General features: G+C 39.2%; 1 pseudogene; it reads left to right on the plus strand.

Annotated features, from left to right (window-relative positions):
- LOC106825159 (cytochrome P450 3A12-like) overlaps positions 1-8721 on the plus strand; it is a 28117-nt pseudogene extending 19396 nt beyond the window's left edge.
- The last annotated feature ends 13600 nt before the right edge of the window (positions 8722-22321 follow it).

Consider the following 22321-nt stretch of genomic DNA (forward strand, 5'->3'; position numbering starts at 1 on the left):
CTCTCAGGTTTGTCCACTGGAAGCCCTTTCAAGTGGGCTCTTGTATCCTTCTTTTTCTTCTTCCTTTTTTTAATTTTATTTTTTCAATAGACTTTATATTTTAGTGAAACTTTAGATTCACAGCAAAGTTGAGCAGAAGGTGCAGAGATTTCCCATTTATCTCCTGCCCCAGCCACACACAGCTTCTTCCACTCTCGAAGTCCCTCACTAGAGTGGTACATTTGTAACTATCGATGAACCAACACTGACACATTACCGCCACCCAAAGTCCATATTCTACACTAGTGTTCACTCTTGGTATAACACATTCTACGGGTTTTGACAAATGTATAACGACATATATCCATGATTATAGTCTACTGAGTATCCTGTATCCTTTTCAGCTATCATTTTCTGAACACTTCCTTGCTTTCTCTTGCAAGACATTCCAGGTTTCTCTTCTATTTCCCCTGACCAGCCCTGGAATCAACCATTTCTTCAGGAGCTCTGGTTCCTTTTATTGAGAAATAGTATTTAGAAACCAAAATGTGTTTTCTCATTGCTGGTCATTTGTAGTAGCTCACTGTTACTATAGGTGTCTTTGATTCTAGAAACTCTCAGTGGGCAAAGCTAAGCACATCAAATACAGTCACTCAGAACTGATAAACATAAATATTTCTATCACTACCCATAACCAGTGATGTAAAGAAAATGTCTCTATTTCTCAAAAAATTAGTTTCTGATTTATAGTTTATTTCCATGACATAAATACTCCCATATGTTTAATTTCAAGCTACCAATGGTTTTACAGCCATCTCACAGAATTCCTGAATATTTAACAATTGGTTCTGGAGTACAGGGATGATCTGAGTCCAGCACGCCACTATAAATATATCTATATCTATGCCTACATTTACATCTATCTATCTACTATCTATCTATCTAGTCCAATACCACTTTCTGTGATGAAGGAAATACTCTTTATCTGCACTGTTCAATGTAGTAACCACTAGGCACATGTGGCTGTTGAACACTTGACATGTGGCAAGTGTCACTGAAGAACTGAAGCTTAAGTTATATTTAAATTTAATTAGTTAAAATTCAAAGAGCTACATGTAGCTAACATATTGGACAGGAGAGCTCTAAACCTTGAGTATCATGAAGTTCATGCTAACTGGAGGAAAGAATTTGACAGTTGAATTTACCCACAATAGCATCACAGAAATCATCATTGGGAAATCAGAACTCTGTAGACCTTTCTTTCCCTCATTTTGTATTCTTTTAAACTGTGAATTACATGATTTGGATGGGTACCATGTTTATTTCAAATCTCAGAATATCTAAATGTCCTAATCTAGTGTTTACCAAATAGATTAAAATCTGAGTGTGCTCAATGTCTTTCAGGAGAAAATCTAAGGGGATGCCAACTTAGAATCATGGGATAGCTTCCTGAGTATGAAGTAAACAATGAGGGACAGCAAGTGGTGAGGAAGATTACATTCAGGTCATTATTGATTGAGAATTGATGTTACTCTCAATGGACCCTATTTTTTGTTCTTCTCCCTAAAGTGCCCCCATACAAAGTAGTATATTCTAGTTGTAGGTCCGTCTGGTTGTGTTATGTGGGATGCCGCCTCAGCATGGCTTGATGAGTGGTGCCATGTCCGTGTCCAGGATCCAAACATGCAAAACTCTGGGCTGCTGAAGCCGAGTGTGTGAATTTAACTACTCAGCCACGGGGCTGGCCCCCTATGTTTTTTATTTCATTCTGGCCAATGTCTTTCTATTGACCCAATCTTTCATCTGCTATTTTAATGCCATTGATCAGACAAGGGTCAACCACCACACTTCCAGCATTTTGTCTGTCCCCATAGTTTCTGTATATATCTGAGATCTTCCACTTGAAGACTTGTGCTCCAGGTCTTCCATTACCTGACGCTTCTCATATAGCAATCCATGCTGTTCCACCTATGTTGTGCACAGAAACCACTACATCTCATGAAAGTTCAGCTTTGATTAGATAGTTCTAGGGTAGGAGTTAAGATTCTGCATTTCTAAAAAAACTCCCAGATACTGCTGATGTTGCTGGTCCATGGACCACATTTTGAGTAGCAAGAGTTTATCTGTAGTACATATTACATATTTCATTTGTATTTCTAATCATCTGAATCCATAGTCCATCATAGTCCAGAAAGTGAGCCTGGGTGTGTTCTTCTCAGGACAATGGTAAAGGACAAGAGCATGAAACCCAGTCCTATGGATGCCTTTCAAAACTGTGCTTGCAAGACACTTAGCCAACATTCCATTGGTTTAAAGCAAGCCACATGGCCAACCCAAGAATCAGAGAGGGCACCACAAAGTTAGATAGCAAAAGGCATGAACACAGGAAGGGTGGAGAGTTGGGACCATTAGTGTAATTTACCAACCTAGGTAAACTTTTCAGACAGGAAAACCCTGGTGTACAGGAAAGAGCATAGGGTAGGAAATGGAAGACATGACTTTGAGTCCTAACTTTGGCTTTGGACAAGTCTTAGGAACTTTCTGAGTCATAGGTCCTTCATGTATAAGGTAAGGAGACCTATCTAAATTAGAGACTATCTATATTCCCTGGTAAAGCCCATATTGTGATTCTTTTGATTGCAATCTGAGGAAAAGGTCACTTAGGGGCAGAGGCTAGCTAAGCATTGTGTCTCCCTTTTTTTATAATAATAATTACAAGGCATCAACAATACTAATAGCTAACGTTTGCTTCTTACTATATATGTCTGTTCTAAATTTTTTCTGTTTATCCATGAGTTTAATCTTCATAAAATTCTGTATTAGGATAGGCTAGGTTATGCCTCAGTAACAGATTAGTCATCAATCTCAGTGGTTTTACATAACAAAGATTTACTTCTAACTCATATTTAGATGCCGAAAGGATTTTAGTGGAGGATGGGAGTGGGAGTCTCTGCTCCACATAATTGCTTGGGGATATGGGCTATAAGGATCCACCTTCCTATAGTTGATTATCTGGAACATAAGGTCTTTGTGTTGGCTGGAGATCAAGACTGTAGTGTTGCTCATAGCTTTTCAAATGTTTTGTCCCCGAACTGACATGCTTCACCTCGGCTCACAGCCCATTGGCATTGCTGGTTTCCCCTAAGTTCAAGTGGGCTGAGAAATGTGAGGGACTACATGGATGTTGGGTGAGCACTGAATATCTCTGACACACAACCCTATTGAATGTCTAATCTATTTACCTCCAAGTAACATATCAGAAACTGAGCAACAGCAAGATGACATAACTTTCATATGCTAGTCATACAACAAGCTCTGAAGAAGCCAAGCTATGAGCCAGGATATCTGGCTCCTGAGCCAAACTCTTAACCTCTACAATATTGCCTCTGAAATATAACACCAGGTGATAGCCACATATTGTCCACAGAGTTTTCACATCTCTGTGAAAACTGGAATTCTTTGTGGTGTGAAGAGACCTGGCCTCTGTGGCTGGAGTGGCGTTTTTAGACCCTCAGAGCTTACAGTCAGATCCTGAAGCTACAACTAGGAGACTGTTTCAGCAACAGAGGGTGGGGCTGAGAGTGAGAAGAGATCCTCTTAAATCTTTCCATATAAATGAAATTGTGTGTCCTGCTAGCATCCAATCTTATCCTTCTTTTGTCAAATTTGGTTTAGAAAGGTATTAGCTTCTCCCCATGTTATTTATAGAGCTTTTATATAACAGTGTTTTTCTCCAAGTCTTTTACATATATAACCTAAGAAGTTAGCAAGTAGGATTTGTCAACTAAATAACCTTTGTGTTGAATAGGGATATTTGCTCTTTCACACTTTCTCTTTCCTTAGTAGAGATTTGTGGCCTCTTCTTTTAAAGGAAACAGTGACTTTGGGATATTTCACTTAAGAGTAAGAGTCATATGCTATTAGTCACATTTGTTCAGGTGAGAAAGAAAAACCACTACATGGTAATGTGAGAGATTTAAGGCCCTGTTTAGAAGATTGTCCCAACAGTGTCCCATAGTCATAGATACTCTATGCATCACAGTGAGCCATTGAGGAAGTCAAAGAACATGACACATGTTAAAATATCTGTAACTTCTAAGGTCCTTTACCAAAATAAATTATTTCTTTTGTACTCAACATTTTAATAGTCCTGCATAGGCTGAGTGGAAAATTGATCCCAAGTCTCTGTTTATCAAAATCTGTTTCTTTCTTCCAGGCACCTCCTACCTATGATGCCCTGGTACAGATGGAATATCTTGATATGGTGTTGAATGAAACTCTCAGATTATTCCCAATTGCTGATAGACTTGAGAGGGTCTGTAAGAAAGATGTGGAAATCAATGGGGTGTTCATTCCCAAAGGGACAACAGTGATGATGCCAATCTTTGTTCTTCACCAACACCCAGAGTTCTGGCCGGAACCTGAGGAGTTCCGTCCTGAAAGGTACAGAGCACCTGGGGAAGAGGACTCACCCTGATTCAGGCTGGTTCAAGCATATACTGACATCTTTTAGTATAGATGACACGTGTGTGATTCTACAATCACTTGTTTGTACATCATTTTATTTTTGAAAGTTTTTTCTCTTATTACAAGAGTGATTATTATTTGTTGTCAAAATTTTACAAACTGTAGACTAGAAAAAAGAAATTATAGCTGTCTGGAGTCCCCATACCTTAAGATAGGCCTCATTAATAATGTGATATATGTCTTTATGGACATGGTTTTATGCGTATATAGAGTTTTAAAAGTTATATTGGAATTATGTTTTATCAGACTCTGAACTGCTTACTTTATGTAACAGTAAACTATAAACAACATCTAATGTTACACTATATATACTTGTGAGTGTGATTGTATGTGTATACCATTATTTACTGGATGGTTATCTGATTTTAGGAATATGGACTTTTGTTTCCTTTATCTTTTTCTGTGCTGCTCTCTTCAACTCTCTGCTATTACCACCAATGTTCCCACATTCCATTTTTTAAAACGTTAGTGCCATTCCTCTATGGAATTTTTTAAGGGGAATTTTCGACATACACAAGTATATGTGTATTCAACATATAGACAAGCATAGTCCCTAGACACAAGTCTATGGGATAGTTTTCATGCACCTATACGTGCCCAACAACGCTTGCCCAAAAATTGTCAACCTATGTCAGCTGCCCCATCCACACACCACTGCTACCCTTCTTCTGAATCCAATATTATTTTAAGATGTGTCATCTGAAATAGTCCAGAATATTCTCCAAAATACAAAGACTCTTTAAAAAGTGCATAACCACGATATCATTATCACTTTCGCCAAATCCACCTTTTTCTTCATATAACCAAATATTGCAGAATCAAATTTGAATAAAACAGATCTAAATTTAAGGAATTTATAGCTTAGTGAAACAGCTAGACAAGGAAATTAGTGATTGTACTATGGTAGAGTATCCTCATATGCCCATATAAATCACCTGACATAAGCTATTCTATGGGAAAGAGAGGGAGAGAGAAAGAGAGGGAAAGGGAGGAGGAGAGGAGAGGGAAAGGAAATGAAGGGAAAATAACAATTTAAAGAATGGGAGGCATTTCCTGTGCTTCCTTTCTCCATGAGCACATGACCAACATAAGTGTGAGTGGAAGCAAGAATCTACTTTTCCTTCAATCACTCTCATTTCTTACTTGCTTTTCAGAGTGTGAACATCCCACCACCCTGAATGTAGTTTTTGTGTTTAAAGATAAATTTTCTCTTAAATAGCATTCATCTTATCAACAAGACTGAAAGATCCTATAGGGTAAAGAGAATGGAAAGGGTCTATAGTTTACAATTCTCACAGCAAAATACCCATAGCAGGATGTCAATGACTAGTGCACAAAAGTGTTCTGTGTACTACAGGATGAAGGGGCTAAGTGAAAACCCCAATCCTGTAACTCCTGTGGATTTTATATTTCATTAACTTGTTTTTCTCTACTATTGTGGAACCAGGTTCAGTAAGAAGAACAAGGACAGCATAAATCCTTATACATACCTGCCCTTTGGAACTGGACCCCGAAACTGCATTGGCATGAGGTTCGCTATCGTAAACATAAAACTTGCGGTTGTCAGAGTGCTGCAGAACTTCTCCTTCAAACCTTGTAAAGAAACGCAGGTGAGACAGTGAACTTTCTGCGTGAATAATGATTTATGGGTGGTTTTTTTCAACTGAGAGGGTCTATATATACACATATGTAAATAAAAGAATGTATTCTATTAAAAGAATAATTTATTCTATTGGCCAGAGAATCTATTTGGAGCCATCTGTGACATTTAGGGGTCTTTTGTTCTCGAATGCTGAGACTGTGGCTTTTTAAAGACTCAACTATAAAGGCAATCTAGAGTCGATGCTGATAGTGTGTTGTGATTATGCCCAATTCTTTGAAGTTGAGCAAAGTTTTGACTTTGCTTTCAAGTCCACTAGAAGGAAGAGGAAGTGTTGTGCACAGCCAGAAAGTGCAATAATTACCATGCTGTGACTTTCGAAGGAGGCTCTTCTCTAACAGAACTTACTGAAGCTTCATGACAGTGGTTTTCAACCATTGTCTTGAAAATGAAATAACCATGGAGCTTTAAAAAAAACGCTGATACTTAGGACATCTCAGAAACTGTTAAATAATTTGCCCAGAGTGTGTCTTAGAAGCACCCCCATTGTATCTCCTGTGCAGCCTAGGTTGAGAATCTCCCATTGAAAGCATTTTGCCAGATGTGAAGAACTCTGACAGTCCAGAGCCATCCTGCTTCTTTGACCTCACCTTCCAATAGCTCTGCTCCAGTCAAGCTGGGCTCCTTTCCCACCTTAATAATAACTCCATGAATGTTCTTCCCACCTTCCTCCTCATTCTGTTCTCATTCTTCAAATCCTGGTTCTATCCCCACCCCCACCATCTTCCCCATCTAGTAAAGAGCCCATTCTCTCCTCTGCTCTGTTATTGGTTTCTTCAGGCTGGTCTCATTGGTCAGATCACTTAATAATTTGTCATTAAATCATCCAGTTTGGTTCTCTGTGTTTTCTTTGTACTCAAGATTGTCGTTAACTCTACCACCTCATTTCATTGCTTTCATAAACTCCCAGTGGTGACTTGTAGTCATCCAGTGAATGCATATGGAGTGATTTGAAGTTGATTTAGAGCTCTTGGATAAAAATTTTTAGACGGTTTTAATTTGAAAATTTTAACAAGTGACGTTTGTGTATGTGAATGTTGTGTATGTGTCTGTTTGCAGGGGATATATATGCATGCCATTTGAAATTATAAAATAACAAGGTTTTACATTTATAGAAAGACGTGGAATCAAATCTGTCTTCTGAAGTATATAAAGAAGAGTAGTCATTGATTCATATCAAGCAAGGCCCTATAATAAGGTTATTTCTAGGACTTGTGCACTTAATATGCAGCTCTTCCTCTTAGGTAGGCTCCATGCAAGTAGAGGAGGATACAGATGGTTTTGATCTTATTTGTGGCTTTAGGCCAGCTCTGTAGTAATGGTGTAAGTGTGTGAACAGGGGAATCACTCACGAGAGAAAGCAGATGTCTGGTACAGTTAGGATAGAGCAGGCACTCCCTGAAAGCTCCCAGTCATCCACAGGGTGGCGCTTCTCACCCTCCACGACAATTTGCTTGCCCTTGATTAACTGAATTCAGAAAGTTACTTTCCTGCTCATCCCTCAACCCTGATGAAGCGACTGGCTGAGAATGGAAATAAATGTATCAGTCAAAACGCTGTAGATTTTCAGAAGTTTACCGTCAGCACTATATGGGAACCAAGAGATGTTAGAAGACAGGCATAATGCTTCATAAAGACCTCTTCCCATCATGAAACTGGATGGGTTTCACTGGGAGAGGTGACTAGCCTCTTTAGAATTTGAGGATGGTTCATAAATAAGAAGTGTAATATGCACTCAGGATACCTAGCAAGTTTGAACATACACAAAGTTAATTCTGTTGGCTTTTCAAAATAATTTGCCATAATGCCTAAGTTCATCCATTTTAGTTAAAATTTAAATCAAAATGGAACATAAGCCAACTTGATTTTGGGTCCAGCCTGGTGTGGAATACATCTTCAATAGATATTTTGTTGAATGAATGGATGGCTAAAATTTTGACTATGCAATCTGACACAGTTTATAGAATAAATATAAAGAATCAAGGATATATGATGCTCAAAGTAGTTTTTATATGTTTGTAAAGCATTACTGTCCTTAAGGTATCTTGTCTAATTCGCTGCTGTTGTTGTTGGAGCTTCGTTAGCCAGTTCTCTTTGGCTGTTTAACTATTGCAGATTCCCCTGAAATTAGTCAGTCAAGGACATATTCGACCGGAAAAACCCATTGTTCTGAAAGTTGAGTCGAGAGATGGGACCATGAGTGGAGCCTGATTTTCGCTAAAGACTTCCGCTTTGTTCTTCAAGGAAGCTGTATCCCAGAACACGAAAGACTTCAAATTACTTTGTGAATGAAACCCAGAATAAAGATTGTCTTAACCTACTGCACTTGATGGATGCCTAGGGGTTCTTACATTCAATGAGCTTTCTCATTGTCTAAGTAGAATATTATATGTTGTGTGGTGTAAAGGAGAGGACAAAGTAAGTGTCAGATATGTGGACTCAGCTTATCTGTTTCTCATAGGGTGAGCTCCATCCACCCCCAGTTACTTGCATCTACTTTTCCTGAGCACTGATCAAGAATAAAAGTTTCTCAACAATTGTATCGCAAACTTTAAAGAAAACAAGAATTATTGTGCTGATTGTAGTAGTGACATTTATATCACATGTTCATTTTGAATATTCCATGAAGTATTATACACTGGGAAAGTCAATAAATATCTCTTTACAAAAGTGTTATCTGATGCCTTAGTGCACATTAGGGGGGATCTATAGAACTGAGTCAGTGAGACAACAACTAAGTGGTTTTGACCATCACAATCACTGTTCGGCTGGGGCCCTTTTCAGAACTCCCGTTTAATATTTAAGACAGGTGAGAGTTAATCCACTGTGATTTTTCCTGTTGCTTAGAAAGTGTATTAATAGTCCAATTCTCTCATTTTTGGAGCACATATCTTTTGTAACATTCAACTGAGGCACTGATTATTATATTATTAGTTTTGACTTACTGTTCTTATCTTACCTGCGCTGACTTTTCTGAAGGTGGGAAACATGTTTTCTTGTACCTCTTTGTATTCTGTCCTCAGCTCCCAACTGTCTTAACACAATGAAGATCAAATGAGAAATGGTTGATAGGTCAATTGACTGAGCAGAAAGACTAAAAATACTCATCAGTTTCAGTTGGTATCAGCAGGTGCAAAGGTTTTCCTTTTCCTTTTCTGCCCCTTCCCTTTGCTTCTATCTCCTCCTCTCCCCTTCCTTCCTTTTCCTTTCCTGGATAATTCAGTCTTAAAGCCAGTAGGTGGGGCCCAGCATGGTTGGCAGCCACACATTGGGTGGTGGGAGCCGAGTGGGGGGGGTCACAGTGGCTCCAACTCAGAGATAGAGTTGGATGGGGAGAGTGCTCACATGGAGGAGTAGTCTGACATGTGTGTGGGAGCCCAAGCAAAGTGAGAAGGGGATCCACACAGAGGGGGGCCTGGAGAGAGAAGTCAGAGCCTCAATAGGATGTGGAGAACCAAAGTAGGGTAAGGAGGCATGCATCCATGTGTGGAAAGTGATGGAGCAGGAATTTGTCACATAAAGGGGGGTTGATCAAATAATTAAACATATTAAGGATGATAGGAGCCATATTTTTCACTGTTGGACAAGGGAGTCTCTGATTCTGAAAGGCAGAAAAATCAGAATGAACCCTGTGGTGTCAGCAACTGGAAGTAAATTTATGCTTTTATATATAGATAGATGATAGATACATGACAGATAGGTGTGTGTGTGTGTGTGTGTGTGTAGATACAAAAACATATCTTCCCTACTTCTCTCTGCTGTTTGGGCTTAGACTGATGCCCTAAGTGCAATGAGCACACCTGGTGCCATTATCCTGGGTTATAAATACCATTTTCTGCTAAAAGGAACCAGGGCTCCTTAGAAAATTGGCTTATTCCAGGGCCGGGACTTGGGAAAGTACAAGATGAGCCTGGAACACCTTTTTCTGCTAGAATACAAGAGAATGCTGAGCAGTGGTGAGGACATGTCAACAGGACATGGAAGCCAGCCTGAGGGGCTTCCACTGGCGAAATCAGGGACAAGTTGACCATCATAATAAAGAAGGAAAGTAAGAGATTATTACCCATTGAATAAAATAGGAAAACACAACTTATACACACACACATATATATAAATAAATGGATACATTGCAATGTGATGAGGATATTTACACAGTTTCGAAGTGCTGCTGTTCAAAATTCTCATTAATTACAGGGAGAAAGTGTACATTCACAGTGGAGAAACATGGCAGATACCCCCTTAATCAAGTGATGAGAGAAAGAATCAGCAGGAACAGGGTGAATTGATTGTCACCTGATGGAACGTAGTGAGAAGAACTCAGCATCACCTCTGTGATAGTCTTGCCAAGTAGCTAAACCAGAAAGAAATCCTGAAAGAAATCAGACAAACCCAAACTGAGGAATATTCTACTTCTAGTTTGTAACTGGGGTGTAATCTTCAAAGACTAAAGGTCATGAAAGCCAAAGACTAAGGAATGTTCCAGACCAGAGGAAACCAAAGAGAGGTGACATCTAAGCAGAAGAGATGGGCAGGGCCCTTCTGCTATAAAGCACATTGTTGGGACAACTGTGGGGTTTCAATGGAGTCTGAGGGTTTGATGACAGTAATGCGGCAGCGTTAACTTCCTAACTTTAGTAGTCATATTGCGGTAATGTAGGAGAGTAACCTTGTTTTCAGGAAATACAGGGGTTTATGAAATACCAGGTCTGCAATTTACTCTGAGATGATTCAGGAAAATAGTCCTGTGAAAAGACCTTAGCAAGTTGTGATTGTTTGCAGGGGCAAGAGCCAGAGAAACACATTTGGCTTATACAGCTGTCCTCTTCTCTCACCTTCATTTTACTTGTTTTGTTTTAACATAAGAAGGCAGTACCACAAAGTGATTGAGAGATGGGGGATCTGAAGCAGGAGCTCCTGGGTTGAATCCTGGCTCTTTCCAGGGCTGAGTCTGGATCAATCAGTGCTTTTGGGAAAATGCTTAAACTCCCAAGTGAATTGGCTTTAGTTTGGCCCTGGGTGATTCTCCAGAGACTCTGGAGAATGGGGCAGCTGTGAGCTAGAAAGAGCCAACACTCCCAGCACTTGGGGATAGGTGCGCAGCCCAGTGAAAGGGATCTGGTGCCTTCCTCCACTATAGACACGTATAAGTGAGACCTTGAGCAAGTTACTTAACACCTTCATACCTTAATTCTTGGTGCCTCAGAGTCCCCATCTGCAAAATAGGGGGATAATGCCAGCAGCTTTCTCAAGTTACACTGGAATCAGATGATGTGTATGAAGTATTTAGGACACAGTTCCCTGAGGACACGGTGAGCACTTAATAAACGTCAGCTATTATTTCCATCAACATATTATCCTCAGTCATCAGGAGGCCAAATTTTCTTTTGAAATTTGCAATCCAGCATTATCAACTCAAGCTTCATCTACCTCTTTAGAAAATAATTGCATACATCTCCCATGGGGGTTTAAGTATGAGATCTTTGGTGTCACAGCTGATGCTGTTCAATAATTTCCAAAGAACAATATAAATATCCACATTCTAGGAGTGCCTTTGTCATCACAGCTAAGTGTGGGCAACGTTGAGGAAGATCTGCTGCAGTGACTCTAGGGAAACTCTCCCACTGTGTTCATGTGAGCCCTCTCCTGCCTTCCCTTAGAATTGTTTTTCTTGTCCCAGAGTTCTGACAAGTCTCTCTGATCATATCCAGGTTGTGCAGTGTCCAGGATTCACGAAAATCTAGGGTGAAGCATGTTTATCCCTTTGGGGTCAAGGATAGGCAAGACTGGGGAATTGTCAAGTCAATGTTGGTTAATTTAGCAATTCACTTCCTCTCCTGCACAGACTGGATGAGAACTTCTGCAGAGTGTTTGATTATCGATATTGGGTTGGAAGGCCATCAGCTGGTTATCTGAACTTCCATATTCACTTCTTTAGGCCAAGAATTGTCCTTGCTATGGGATCTAGGTTGAGATGACAAAAGTCCTTATGAGTGTAACAATGTAAGTCTCTATGAATGTATATATCATTCTATATATCACCTATCTATCCATCTGTCTATATCAGTCAATCATCTATCTATATTTACCCATTTATCTATCTATACCTCTATCCATCTCTCTATCATCCATTTATCTACATCTGTATGCATCTATATCTAATTATTTACCTACCATATATCTACATTTATCCATCTATATCTATCCTCTATATCTATCTGTCTATCTGTCTATTATCATCTGTGTATCTATCAAGAAAGAGAGAAATGTCTTAAAAGACCCAGGAATCCAGCACTCAGCTGTTTGACTCTTTCCAACCCAGACATGTTAAGAAGGCTTTCAGGATGACCCCAGCTCCAGCCTATCATCACATCGGAGACCCCAAGCAAGAACTGCCCAGCTGAGCCTAGTCAACTCCATATTCATGAGGAAAATAAAAGATCATTGTTGTTTCCTCTTTTGGGGCGGTCTATTATGCCATAATAGATAAATGGAACATCCCTCCTTTATTTCAGATAGGATAAATGTACAGGAACCAGAAGAAAGAAAATAACTGAGGGAAACTGAAGAAAGTAATAAACCTTTAAGTTACTGTGAACCACTGGAAGCAGCAGTGGGTTAATGGGACAACTGAGTGCCAGGGTACAAGCTGGAGTGACACTTGGAGTCATGATATAAGAAATAGATATGTACAAAGCCAGAGTCAATGTGATCATTACCATGACCACCTCAAGGCTGAACTATGTGCAGAAATAGAACATTTCATTTTAACCTTGACTGTCTCCAGATGGCCAGAGAACAATGTGGTAGTTTTCTCCTGCAGTTAAAACATTTGGAAAGCCCTGGGCACAAGAAAACTGTCCCGACAGGGTGAACAATGAGAATTGGACTCAGACTTAGCCCTGCATACCCTGCAATTTCTTTTTTCTGTAAAAATCCAGCCACCCTAGACTGAGGGGGTTCACCCATCAGCTTGCTGGTTGACGTGTACTTCCTAGTTTGCAAACCTCTTCAATAAAGTGTCTCTTTTCTTTAAAACTTTATCTTTGTCTCATAAAACTGCTCATTTGAGTTGACATTGCTGGTGATGAGGATGGAATGTGAAGCTTCCACCTGATTGCTTTCTGGGGATGGCTAGACACTGCATATCTTCCTGTCTACAGCCACTTGTCTGCTCCTGTACATCTCAGATGGACTCAGGTGTGATCAAGGCAAGGCCCTGTCACATCCTCAACCTCTCATGCTTTGATAGAGGCCTAGAGGTGTCTTTAAGGAGAGGAATCCCTCAGGAGGGGAATCCTTCAATTTCTGGTTTCTTTAAGGAGGAGAATTTTTCAATTTTGGGTTTCTTTAAGGTTCAGCTGGCTTAAAAGGAGGTTTCTCCATTCAGGGATGTTTCTCCATTCAGGGAGGGTGCCTTTTGTTCTAAAGCTTGTTCTAAAGAGGCAGCAGGTGGCCAACTGCCTGTCACCACTCCTATGACCTTTCTGTACAAAAATTATGGACTGAACACTTGCAAGTTCCTTGTCACATGCCTCCAGATTACTAGAGATGATCTAAAATTGCTTTGGTCACAATGGGGCTCACTTGATATCCCCACGTTGGTTTATTTGTGCACTCAGTTGGAAAAGAGAGGATATTGCACATCTCAAAGGCACTGGGAAGCCTGTCTTAATTTTTTAAGGCTTCTAAACATAATCGGAAACCATCATTACCTCTTTAAAAGGAAATAATTAAGTAAGAAACAAGCCAGATTGGATGATATCAGCTGCACCAGCAACCACTGGAGCAAAATGAAACCAAATCTGCTGCTCATCTCTCCTCTCTCACTGAGCTCCCATATTTCAAGTACCCCAAATTCCTTATCTAAAACTAAGCAGGTGTAAATGGATAAACTTTTGAGATAATTTGAAATTATAATGGCTATTCTGGGGAGATTTTGTTTCAGATATCTCCACCTTAAGGCTCACCCTCAAGAGGGAGGATTCAAAACCTCTCAGAGACAATGGAATGTATTCTTTGATTAACATGCACAAGCTTCTAAAACGGAAAAAGGACTTCAAAAATGGCTCTAAAGAGGATCCTTATGGCAAAAAGAAAAGAATCTTTAGTAAAAATCTTTAGCCATCTGGGTAAGTCCATCTTCCAAGAAGCAATTTAGATTCAATTATTCTTTTGAATTTTGTGCCTGAGACATGGCTAAATTTTTTAAACGTGTCTGTTGTGTCTATGTATGCCTATGTATGTAAGTCTTACTTTATCCCTCCAGATGATATCATTTCTAAAGGAGCTCTACATGGTTTTTTGGGAAGACTGCAGTGTAGGAGGACTCTGAACTCACCTCCTCCCATGGACACAACAAATTTACAACTACCCTTGGAATAATGACGCCTGAAAGAGTACTGGAAACTGGTTTTAAAGGACCCTCACAACAAGGGAGAACTCTGAGTGAGGTGGAAGAGGTAGAAATATCTTTACGGAGAGGAAACAAACACATTCTAGTCATGGCTGAGGGCAATCTTAGGGTACAAAGTTTTTCCTGAAGTAATTGGGAATCTGAGCAGGAGAACTTTGCTATAATAAGCAGCTTTTGAACTCAGCATAACTGAGATGAGTGTCATATTACCTGGCTTTGCTGGCTATTAACAACAATGGGGAATATCCTTCAAAAGGGGTATTGAACATAAGAGAAAGAAAAGCCTGCTCTTAAAGGGCCTACACGCAAATTCACCCATTCCAGAAGGCAAAACAAAATCACAAGAGAGGTGCACAGTCCTTTGGTGAAAGAGAATCACCTGATAAGCTCTGGGTGCATCTCAGAGAGGCAGGAGTCTGCTCTGACCACCCTCCAGGGATCTGAGACCTTGGCAGCAGCCATTGTGACCTCTACAGGCATGGTTACATAGATGCTGGCAAATGCCATTGAAGTTTTTCCCTTGGACTGTTAGCACAGGGGCTTGCCTCAACCACTAGAGTATGGATTTAACCCAGTTTAGCTAAGACAGGCAGTAGCCCTGGGGACTGGCCCTACCCACCAGCAAGCCCTCAGGCAATTTGTTGGCCCACATACGTGGGGTGTGTGGGACCTCTGCAGCAGGGCTAGCAGGTCTGCTGCAGCAGGGCAGGGCATGCACACAGGACAGGACTGTGTCGGTGGGGTGTGTGGATCTGTGGGCAGTGGGGCTTGTCAGCTGCATCAGACTTGTGCTTCTCAAGCAGCCACATAGAGGATCTGTCCCATGTCCAAAGCCTGAAACAATTGTGTGCTGCCACATCTGGGGCTGAGTCCACCAAAAACTCCTGAAAGAGCTGACAGTAGACTCCCAGGCTAGAGTCCTACAGCAGTTGTGAGTCCCTGAGCCTAGCAACCAGTTTCCGTGGGGGCCTACTCACTTAAGAGCAAAAGAGCAGCAGATAGGTGCTATAGCCATTGCAACCAACTGTTCTGGGGCTCTCCCCACTGAATAAAGTAAGTAAAGAGACTGTAATAGCAACATGCACTTGAGCCTTACCACTAGCCAGGCAGAGGGAAAGCTTAGCCTTCCTGTGCACCTGCAGTAAGAGCAAACCTGGCACAACAGAAGGACACACACAGCCAACTCAGAAGACACTCCTGGAATATTTGAAACTGGTGATGAAATGGAAGCACACTACTGGACCTCACAAGGCATCTCTTATATAAGGCCACTTCTCCAAGATCAGGAGATGTAGCTGATTTACCTAATACATATATATGAGCACAGAGAAGTAGGCAAAATGAGGAGACAAAGGAATATGTTGTGAATAAAGGACTAGGAAAAATCCTCAGAAAAAGAACTGAATAAAACAATAAACAACCCACTTAATAAGGACCACAAACTAATAATCATAAAGATGCTTACCAATCTTCGGAGAAAAACACAGGAACACAGTGAGAACTTCAGCAAAGAATTGGAAGATATAAAAAATAATGAATCAGAACTGAAGAAGACAATAATTGAAGAGGAAAATTCACCAGAAGGAATCGTCAATAGCAGAGTAGATGACACAGAGGAACAGATCAGTGAACTGTATGAAAGACTGGAGGAAATCACCCAAGCTGAACAGATGAAATAAAAAATGATTAAGAAGGACAAGGACAGTCTAAGGGGCTCTGGGACAATGTCAAGCATAGTTTTTCCCCTATTACAGGTGTCCCTGAAGGAGAAGAGGGAGACAAAGAGTCAGAGAATCTATTTTAAGAAATAGTAGCTGAAAATTTTCCCAACCTAAAGAAGGAAACAGACATTCAGGTACAGGAAGCACAGAAAGTACCAAACAAGATGAACCCAAAGAGGCTCACACCAAGACACATTATAATTAAGATGTCAAGAATTAAAGATAAAGATAGAAACCTAAAAGCTGCAAGAGAAAGGCAACAAGTTACATGCAGAGGAAACCCCAAAGGCTATCAGGTGACTTCTGAGCAGAAACGTTATAGGCTAGAAGGGAGTGGCATGATATATTTAAAGTGCTGAAATGGAAAATCTACAGTCAGGAATACTCTACCTGGCAAGGTTATCATTCAGCATGCAAGGAGAGATAAAGAGTTTTCCAGACAAGCAAAAACTAAAGAGTTTATCACTAATAAACCAGGCTGACAAGGAATGTTAAACGGACTTATTTAAGGAGAAAGGAAAAGGCCACAAATATGAATAAGAAAATTACCAAAAATAAATAAAATAAAATAAAATAAATGGTAAAGACAAATATACAGTAAAGGTAGCAGATCAACCTCCTATGAAGGTCAAAAAACAAAAGTACTAAAAGTGTCTATTTCCATGATAAGAGGGTAACAGATACTCAAAAAAAGAGATTGAATATGATATCAAATACACAAAATGTAGATGGAGGAGAGTAAAAAAAGTAGGGCTTTTAACAAGAGGTCAAACTAAAGAGACCATCAACTTAATATAGATTGCTCTATATGTAGGTTATTACAGATGAGCATCATGCTAATCACAAACCAGAAATCTATAATAAATATACAAAAATTAAGAGAAAGGAACCCAAACAGAACACTAAAGAAAGACATCAAACCACAAGGGATGAGAGCAAGAGAAGAAGAAAGGAACAGAGAAGAACTACTAAAACACCCAGAAGAAAAATAAGAATAAATGGCAAGAAGCACATACTTATCAATAGCTACTTTAAATGTCCATGGGCTAAATGTTCCAATCAAAAGGCATAGGGTGGCTGCCTGGATAAAAAAAAAAGACCCGTATATATGCTGCATGCAAGAGACACACTTCAGACCTACAGTTACTCACAAACTGAAAGCGAAAGGATGGAAAAAGATACTCCACGCAAATGACAATGAAAAGAAAACTGAGATAGCAATACATATATCAGACAAAATAGACTTTAAAATAAAAACAATAACAAGAGACAAAGAAGGGCACTACATAATAATGAAGGGAAAAATCCAACAAGAGGATATAACACTTGTAAACATCTATGCACCCAACATAGGAACACCTAAATATACAAAGCAATTATTAACAGACATAAAAGGAGAAATTAGACACTTACACAATACTGGTAGGGATTTTAACACTCCACTTACACCAATGGATAGATCATCCAAACAAAAGATCAATAGGGAAACATTGGCCTCAAATGACACACTTGACAAGATGGCCTTGGCAGATAGATACAGAACATTCCATCCTCAATCCACAGAGTACACATTCTTTATGAATTCACATGGAACATTCTCCAGGAGAATTTTGTGGCATTTTAGGTCACAAAACAAGTCTCAGTAAATCTAAGCAGATTGAAATAATACCAAGCATCTTTTGTGATGGCAAAGGTACGAAACTAGAAATCAAGTACAAGAATCAAAGTGGAAAATCCACAAATATGTAGACATTAAACAAAATGCTACTGGACAACGATTGGGTCAATGAGGAAATCAAAGGAGAAATTAAAAATACTTGAAGACAAATGAAAATTGATATTCAACACACCAAACTTTATGGGACACAGCAAAAGCAGTTCTAAGTGGGAATTGTATAGCAACACAGACCTATCTCAACAAACAAGAAAAATCTCAAATAAACAATCTAACAGTGCATCTAAGAGAACGAGAAAAAGAAGAAAAAAATGGGCTCAAAATTGGTAGAACAAAGGAAATAATAAAAATCAGAGCAGAAATAAGTGAAATAGAGACTAAAAAAAATAGTAAAAATCAATCATTCTAAGAGGTGGTTCTTTGAAAAGACACACTAAATTGACAAAGCTTTGGCCAAACTCACCAAGAAAAAAAGAGATAAGGCTCAAATAAATAGAATCAGAAACGAAAGAGGATAAATTATAATGGACACTTCAGAAATATAAAAGAGTGTAAGAGAATACAACAAAAAGCTATATGCTAACAAATTGGATAATCTAGAAGAAATGGATAAATTCTTAGAATCATACAACCTTCAAAAACTGAATCAAGAAGAAATAGAGAAGTTGGATAGTCAAATCACCAGGAAGGAGATCAAAACATTTATCAACCTCCCCCCACCAAAATAAAGGTCCATGACCAGATGGCTTTCCTAAAGAATTCTACCAAACATTTAAAGAAGACTTAATACCCATGCTTCCCAAATTCTTCCAAAAAAATTGAAGAGGAAAGGAAGCTTCCTAACTCATTCTCTGAGGCCGACATTACCCTGATACCAAAACCAGACAAGGACAACAACAACAAAAGAGAAAATTACAGGCCAATATCATTGAAGAACATCAATGCAAAAATCCTCAACAAAACACTAACAAATTGAGCACAATAATACATTAAAAAGATAATACACCATGATCAAGTGCGATTTATTCCAGGGGTGCAGGGATGGTCCAATATCTGAAGATCAATCATGTGATATACCACATTAACGAAATGGACAATAAAAATCACATGATCATCTCAATAGATGCAGAGAAGGCATTTGACAAGAAACAGCATACACTTATGATAGAAACTCTGAATAAAATGAATACAATGAAAGTGCCTCAACATAATAAGGGCCATGTATGACAAATCCACAGCTAATATCATCACACTCAACAGAGAAAAACTGAAAGCTATCCCTTTAAGAACAGGAACCAGAGAAGATTGTCCACTTTCACCACTCTTATTTAACATAGTATTGGAAGTCCTTGCCAGAGAAACCAGGCAAGAAAAAGAAATAAAAGGAATCCAAACTGGAAAAGAAGTGAAAGGATCACTATTTGCATTTGACATGATTTTATATATAGAAAACCCTAAAGAATCCACCCCAAAACTGTTACAAATAATAGATGAATACAGTCAAGTTGTTGTGTATAAGCCAATATACAAAAATCAGTTCCACTTCTATACACTAACAGTGAAGTAGCAGAAAGAAAAATTAAGAATACAATCCCATCTACCATTCCAACAAAAGAGTAAAATATCCAGGAATAACTTTACATAAAGAGGTGAAAGACCTATACACTAAAAACTATCATGCATTATTGAAATCATGGAAGAAGACGCAAATAAATGGAAAGATATTCCATGCTCTTGGATTGGAAGAATTGGACACTTAAAATGTCCATACTTCCTAAAGCTGTCTACAGATTCAATACAATCCATTTCAATGTTTCAATGACATTTTTCACAGAAATAGAACCAAGAATCCTAAAATTTTATTGAACTACAAAAGACCCCAAATAGTCAAAGCAATCCTGAGGAAAAAGATAAAATGTGGAGGTGTCACATTCCCTGATTTCAAAATATACCACACATCTATAGTAACCAAACAGCATGATACTGGTATGAAAACAGACTCAGAGATCAATGGAAAAGAATTGAGAGCCCAGAAATAAACCCACACATCTATGGACAGCTAATTTTTCTACAAGGAAGCCAAGAACATACGACGGAGAAAAAAAATCTCTTCAATAAATGGTGTTGGGAAAACCTGCCACTCACATGCCAAAGAATGAAAGTAGACTATTACCTTATGCAATGCACAGAAATCAAATCAAAATGGATTAACTACTTGAATGTAAGCCCTGAAACCATAAAACATCTAGAAGAAAATATAGGTAGGAAGCTCTTTGACATCAATCTTAGCAGCATATTTACAAATACCATATCTGACCAGGCAAGGGAAACAACAGAAAAAGTAAACAAATGGGACTATATCAACCTAAAATGCTTATGCACAACAAGGGAATTCATCAACAAAATGAAAATATAACCTAACAATTGAGAGAAGATATCTGCAAATCATATATCTGATAAAGGGTCAATATCCAAAATATATAAAGAACTAGCCATAAAAAGGATCAGCCCCACCTTCCAAAGCCTGAAACAATTGGGTGCTCCCCTGCCTAGAGCCAGCTCCACTCAGCTGCACTCCTAAGAGAACTGACAACAGCCTTGTAGGCCTGAGACCTATAGCAACTGTAAGCCCCTGAGCCTAGCAACCAGCTACACTGGGTACCAACCCAATTAAGAGGAAAACTGCAATAGGAGTGTGCTGAGAGACTCTGTAGCCAACGGTGCTGAGGCTCCCCAAACCGGATTTACAAACAGCTGGCCAGGGAAGGAAAGACTAGACTCTCTGGGTACCTGAAGTGGGAGCAACCCTCCCACAGCAGAAGGACGCAGGTAGCCCACAAAGGGGTCACTCACGGTTCTTCTGGACTGGTGATGAGAGGGAAGCACTCTGCTGGGCCTCATAAGGAGTCTCGTACATAAGGCCACTTCTCCAAGATCAGGAGACATGGCTGACTCAATCCATAGAAATAAGCACAGAGAAAGAAGCATAATGAGGAGACAAAGGAATACTTTCCAAGCAAGGGATCAGGACAACACCCCAGAAAAAGAACTAAAAGAGACAGAAACAAGTGACCTACTTGACAAAGAGCTCAAGCAAAGTATCATAAGGATGTTCACAGATATTAGGAGAAGACTGGATGAACACAGTGAGCTCATGAGCAAAGAACTGGAAGATATTAAAAAAAAAACAATTAGACATCCCACAACTAGAAGGACCTGCAACTAAGATATACAACTGTGTACGGGGGTGGGGGGAGGGTTGGGGAGGTAAAGCAGAAAAAAAAAAAAAAGATTGGCAACAGTTGTTAGCCCAGGTGCCAATCTTTTTTTTTTTTTTAAACCAATCAGAAATGAGGAATACAATACTGGAAATGAAAAATTCACTAGAGGGACTCAATAGCAGAGTAGAGGATGCAGAAGAACAGATCAGTGAGCTAGATGAAAGACTAGAAGAAATCACTCATGCAGAACAGAAAAAAGAAAAAGAATTAGACAGAATGAGAACAGTCTAAGGGAACTCTGGGACAATATCAAGCACACTAACATTCATATTATAGGTGTCCAAGAAGAAGAGAGAGACAAAGGGGCAGAAAATCTATTTGAAGAAATAATAGCTGAAAATTTTCCTAACCTGAAGAAGGAAACAGGCATCCAAGTTCAGGAAGCACAGAGAGCTCCAAACAAGATAAGCCCAAAGAGGCCCACACCAAGACATGTTATAATTAAAATGTCCAAAATTAAAGGTAAAGAGAGAATCCTAAAAGCAGCAAGAGAAAGGCCACAAGTGACTTACAAAGGGAAGCCCATCAGGCTATCAGCGGATTACTTAGCCGAGACTCTACAGGCAAGAAGAGAATGGCACGACGTATTTAAAGTGCTAAAAGGAAAAAAACCTATAGCCAAGAATACTCTATCCATCAAGGTTGTCATTCAGAATGGAAGGAGAGATAAAGAGTTTCCCAGACGAGCAAAAATTAAAGGAGTTTATCACCAAGAAACAAGCGCTACTAGAAATGTTGAAGGGACTTATTTAAGTAGGAAAGCAATGACCACAAATAGAGATGAAAAAAAAAATATCAAAAAATAAAAACAGCAACAACAAAAAACCAGGCAATAAAATCACTTGTAAAGGTAAATCTATAGTAAAGGTAGCAGATCAACTACCTGTGAAGATAATATGAAGGTTAAAAGACAAATGTACTAAAATCACCTACTTCAATGATAATAGAGTAACTGACAGACATACACTAAACAAGAGATTAGATATGATTTCAAAAACATAAAATGTGTGAGGAGGGGAGTGAAAATGTAGAGCTTTTAGAAAGAGGTCAAGCTAAAAAGTCTAT

The sequence above is a fragment of the Equus asinus genome, chromosome 14, assembly GCF_041296235.1.
Source record: "Equus asinus isolate D_3611 breed Donkey chromosome 14, EquAss-T2T_v2, whole genome shotgun sequence".
Lineage (NCBI taxonomy): Eukaryota > Metazoa > Chordata > Mammalia > Perissodactyla > Equidae > Equus > Equus asinus.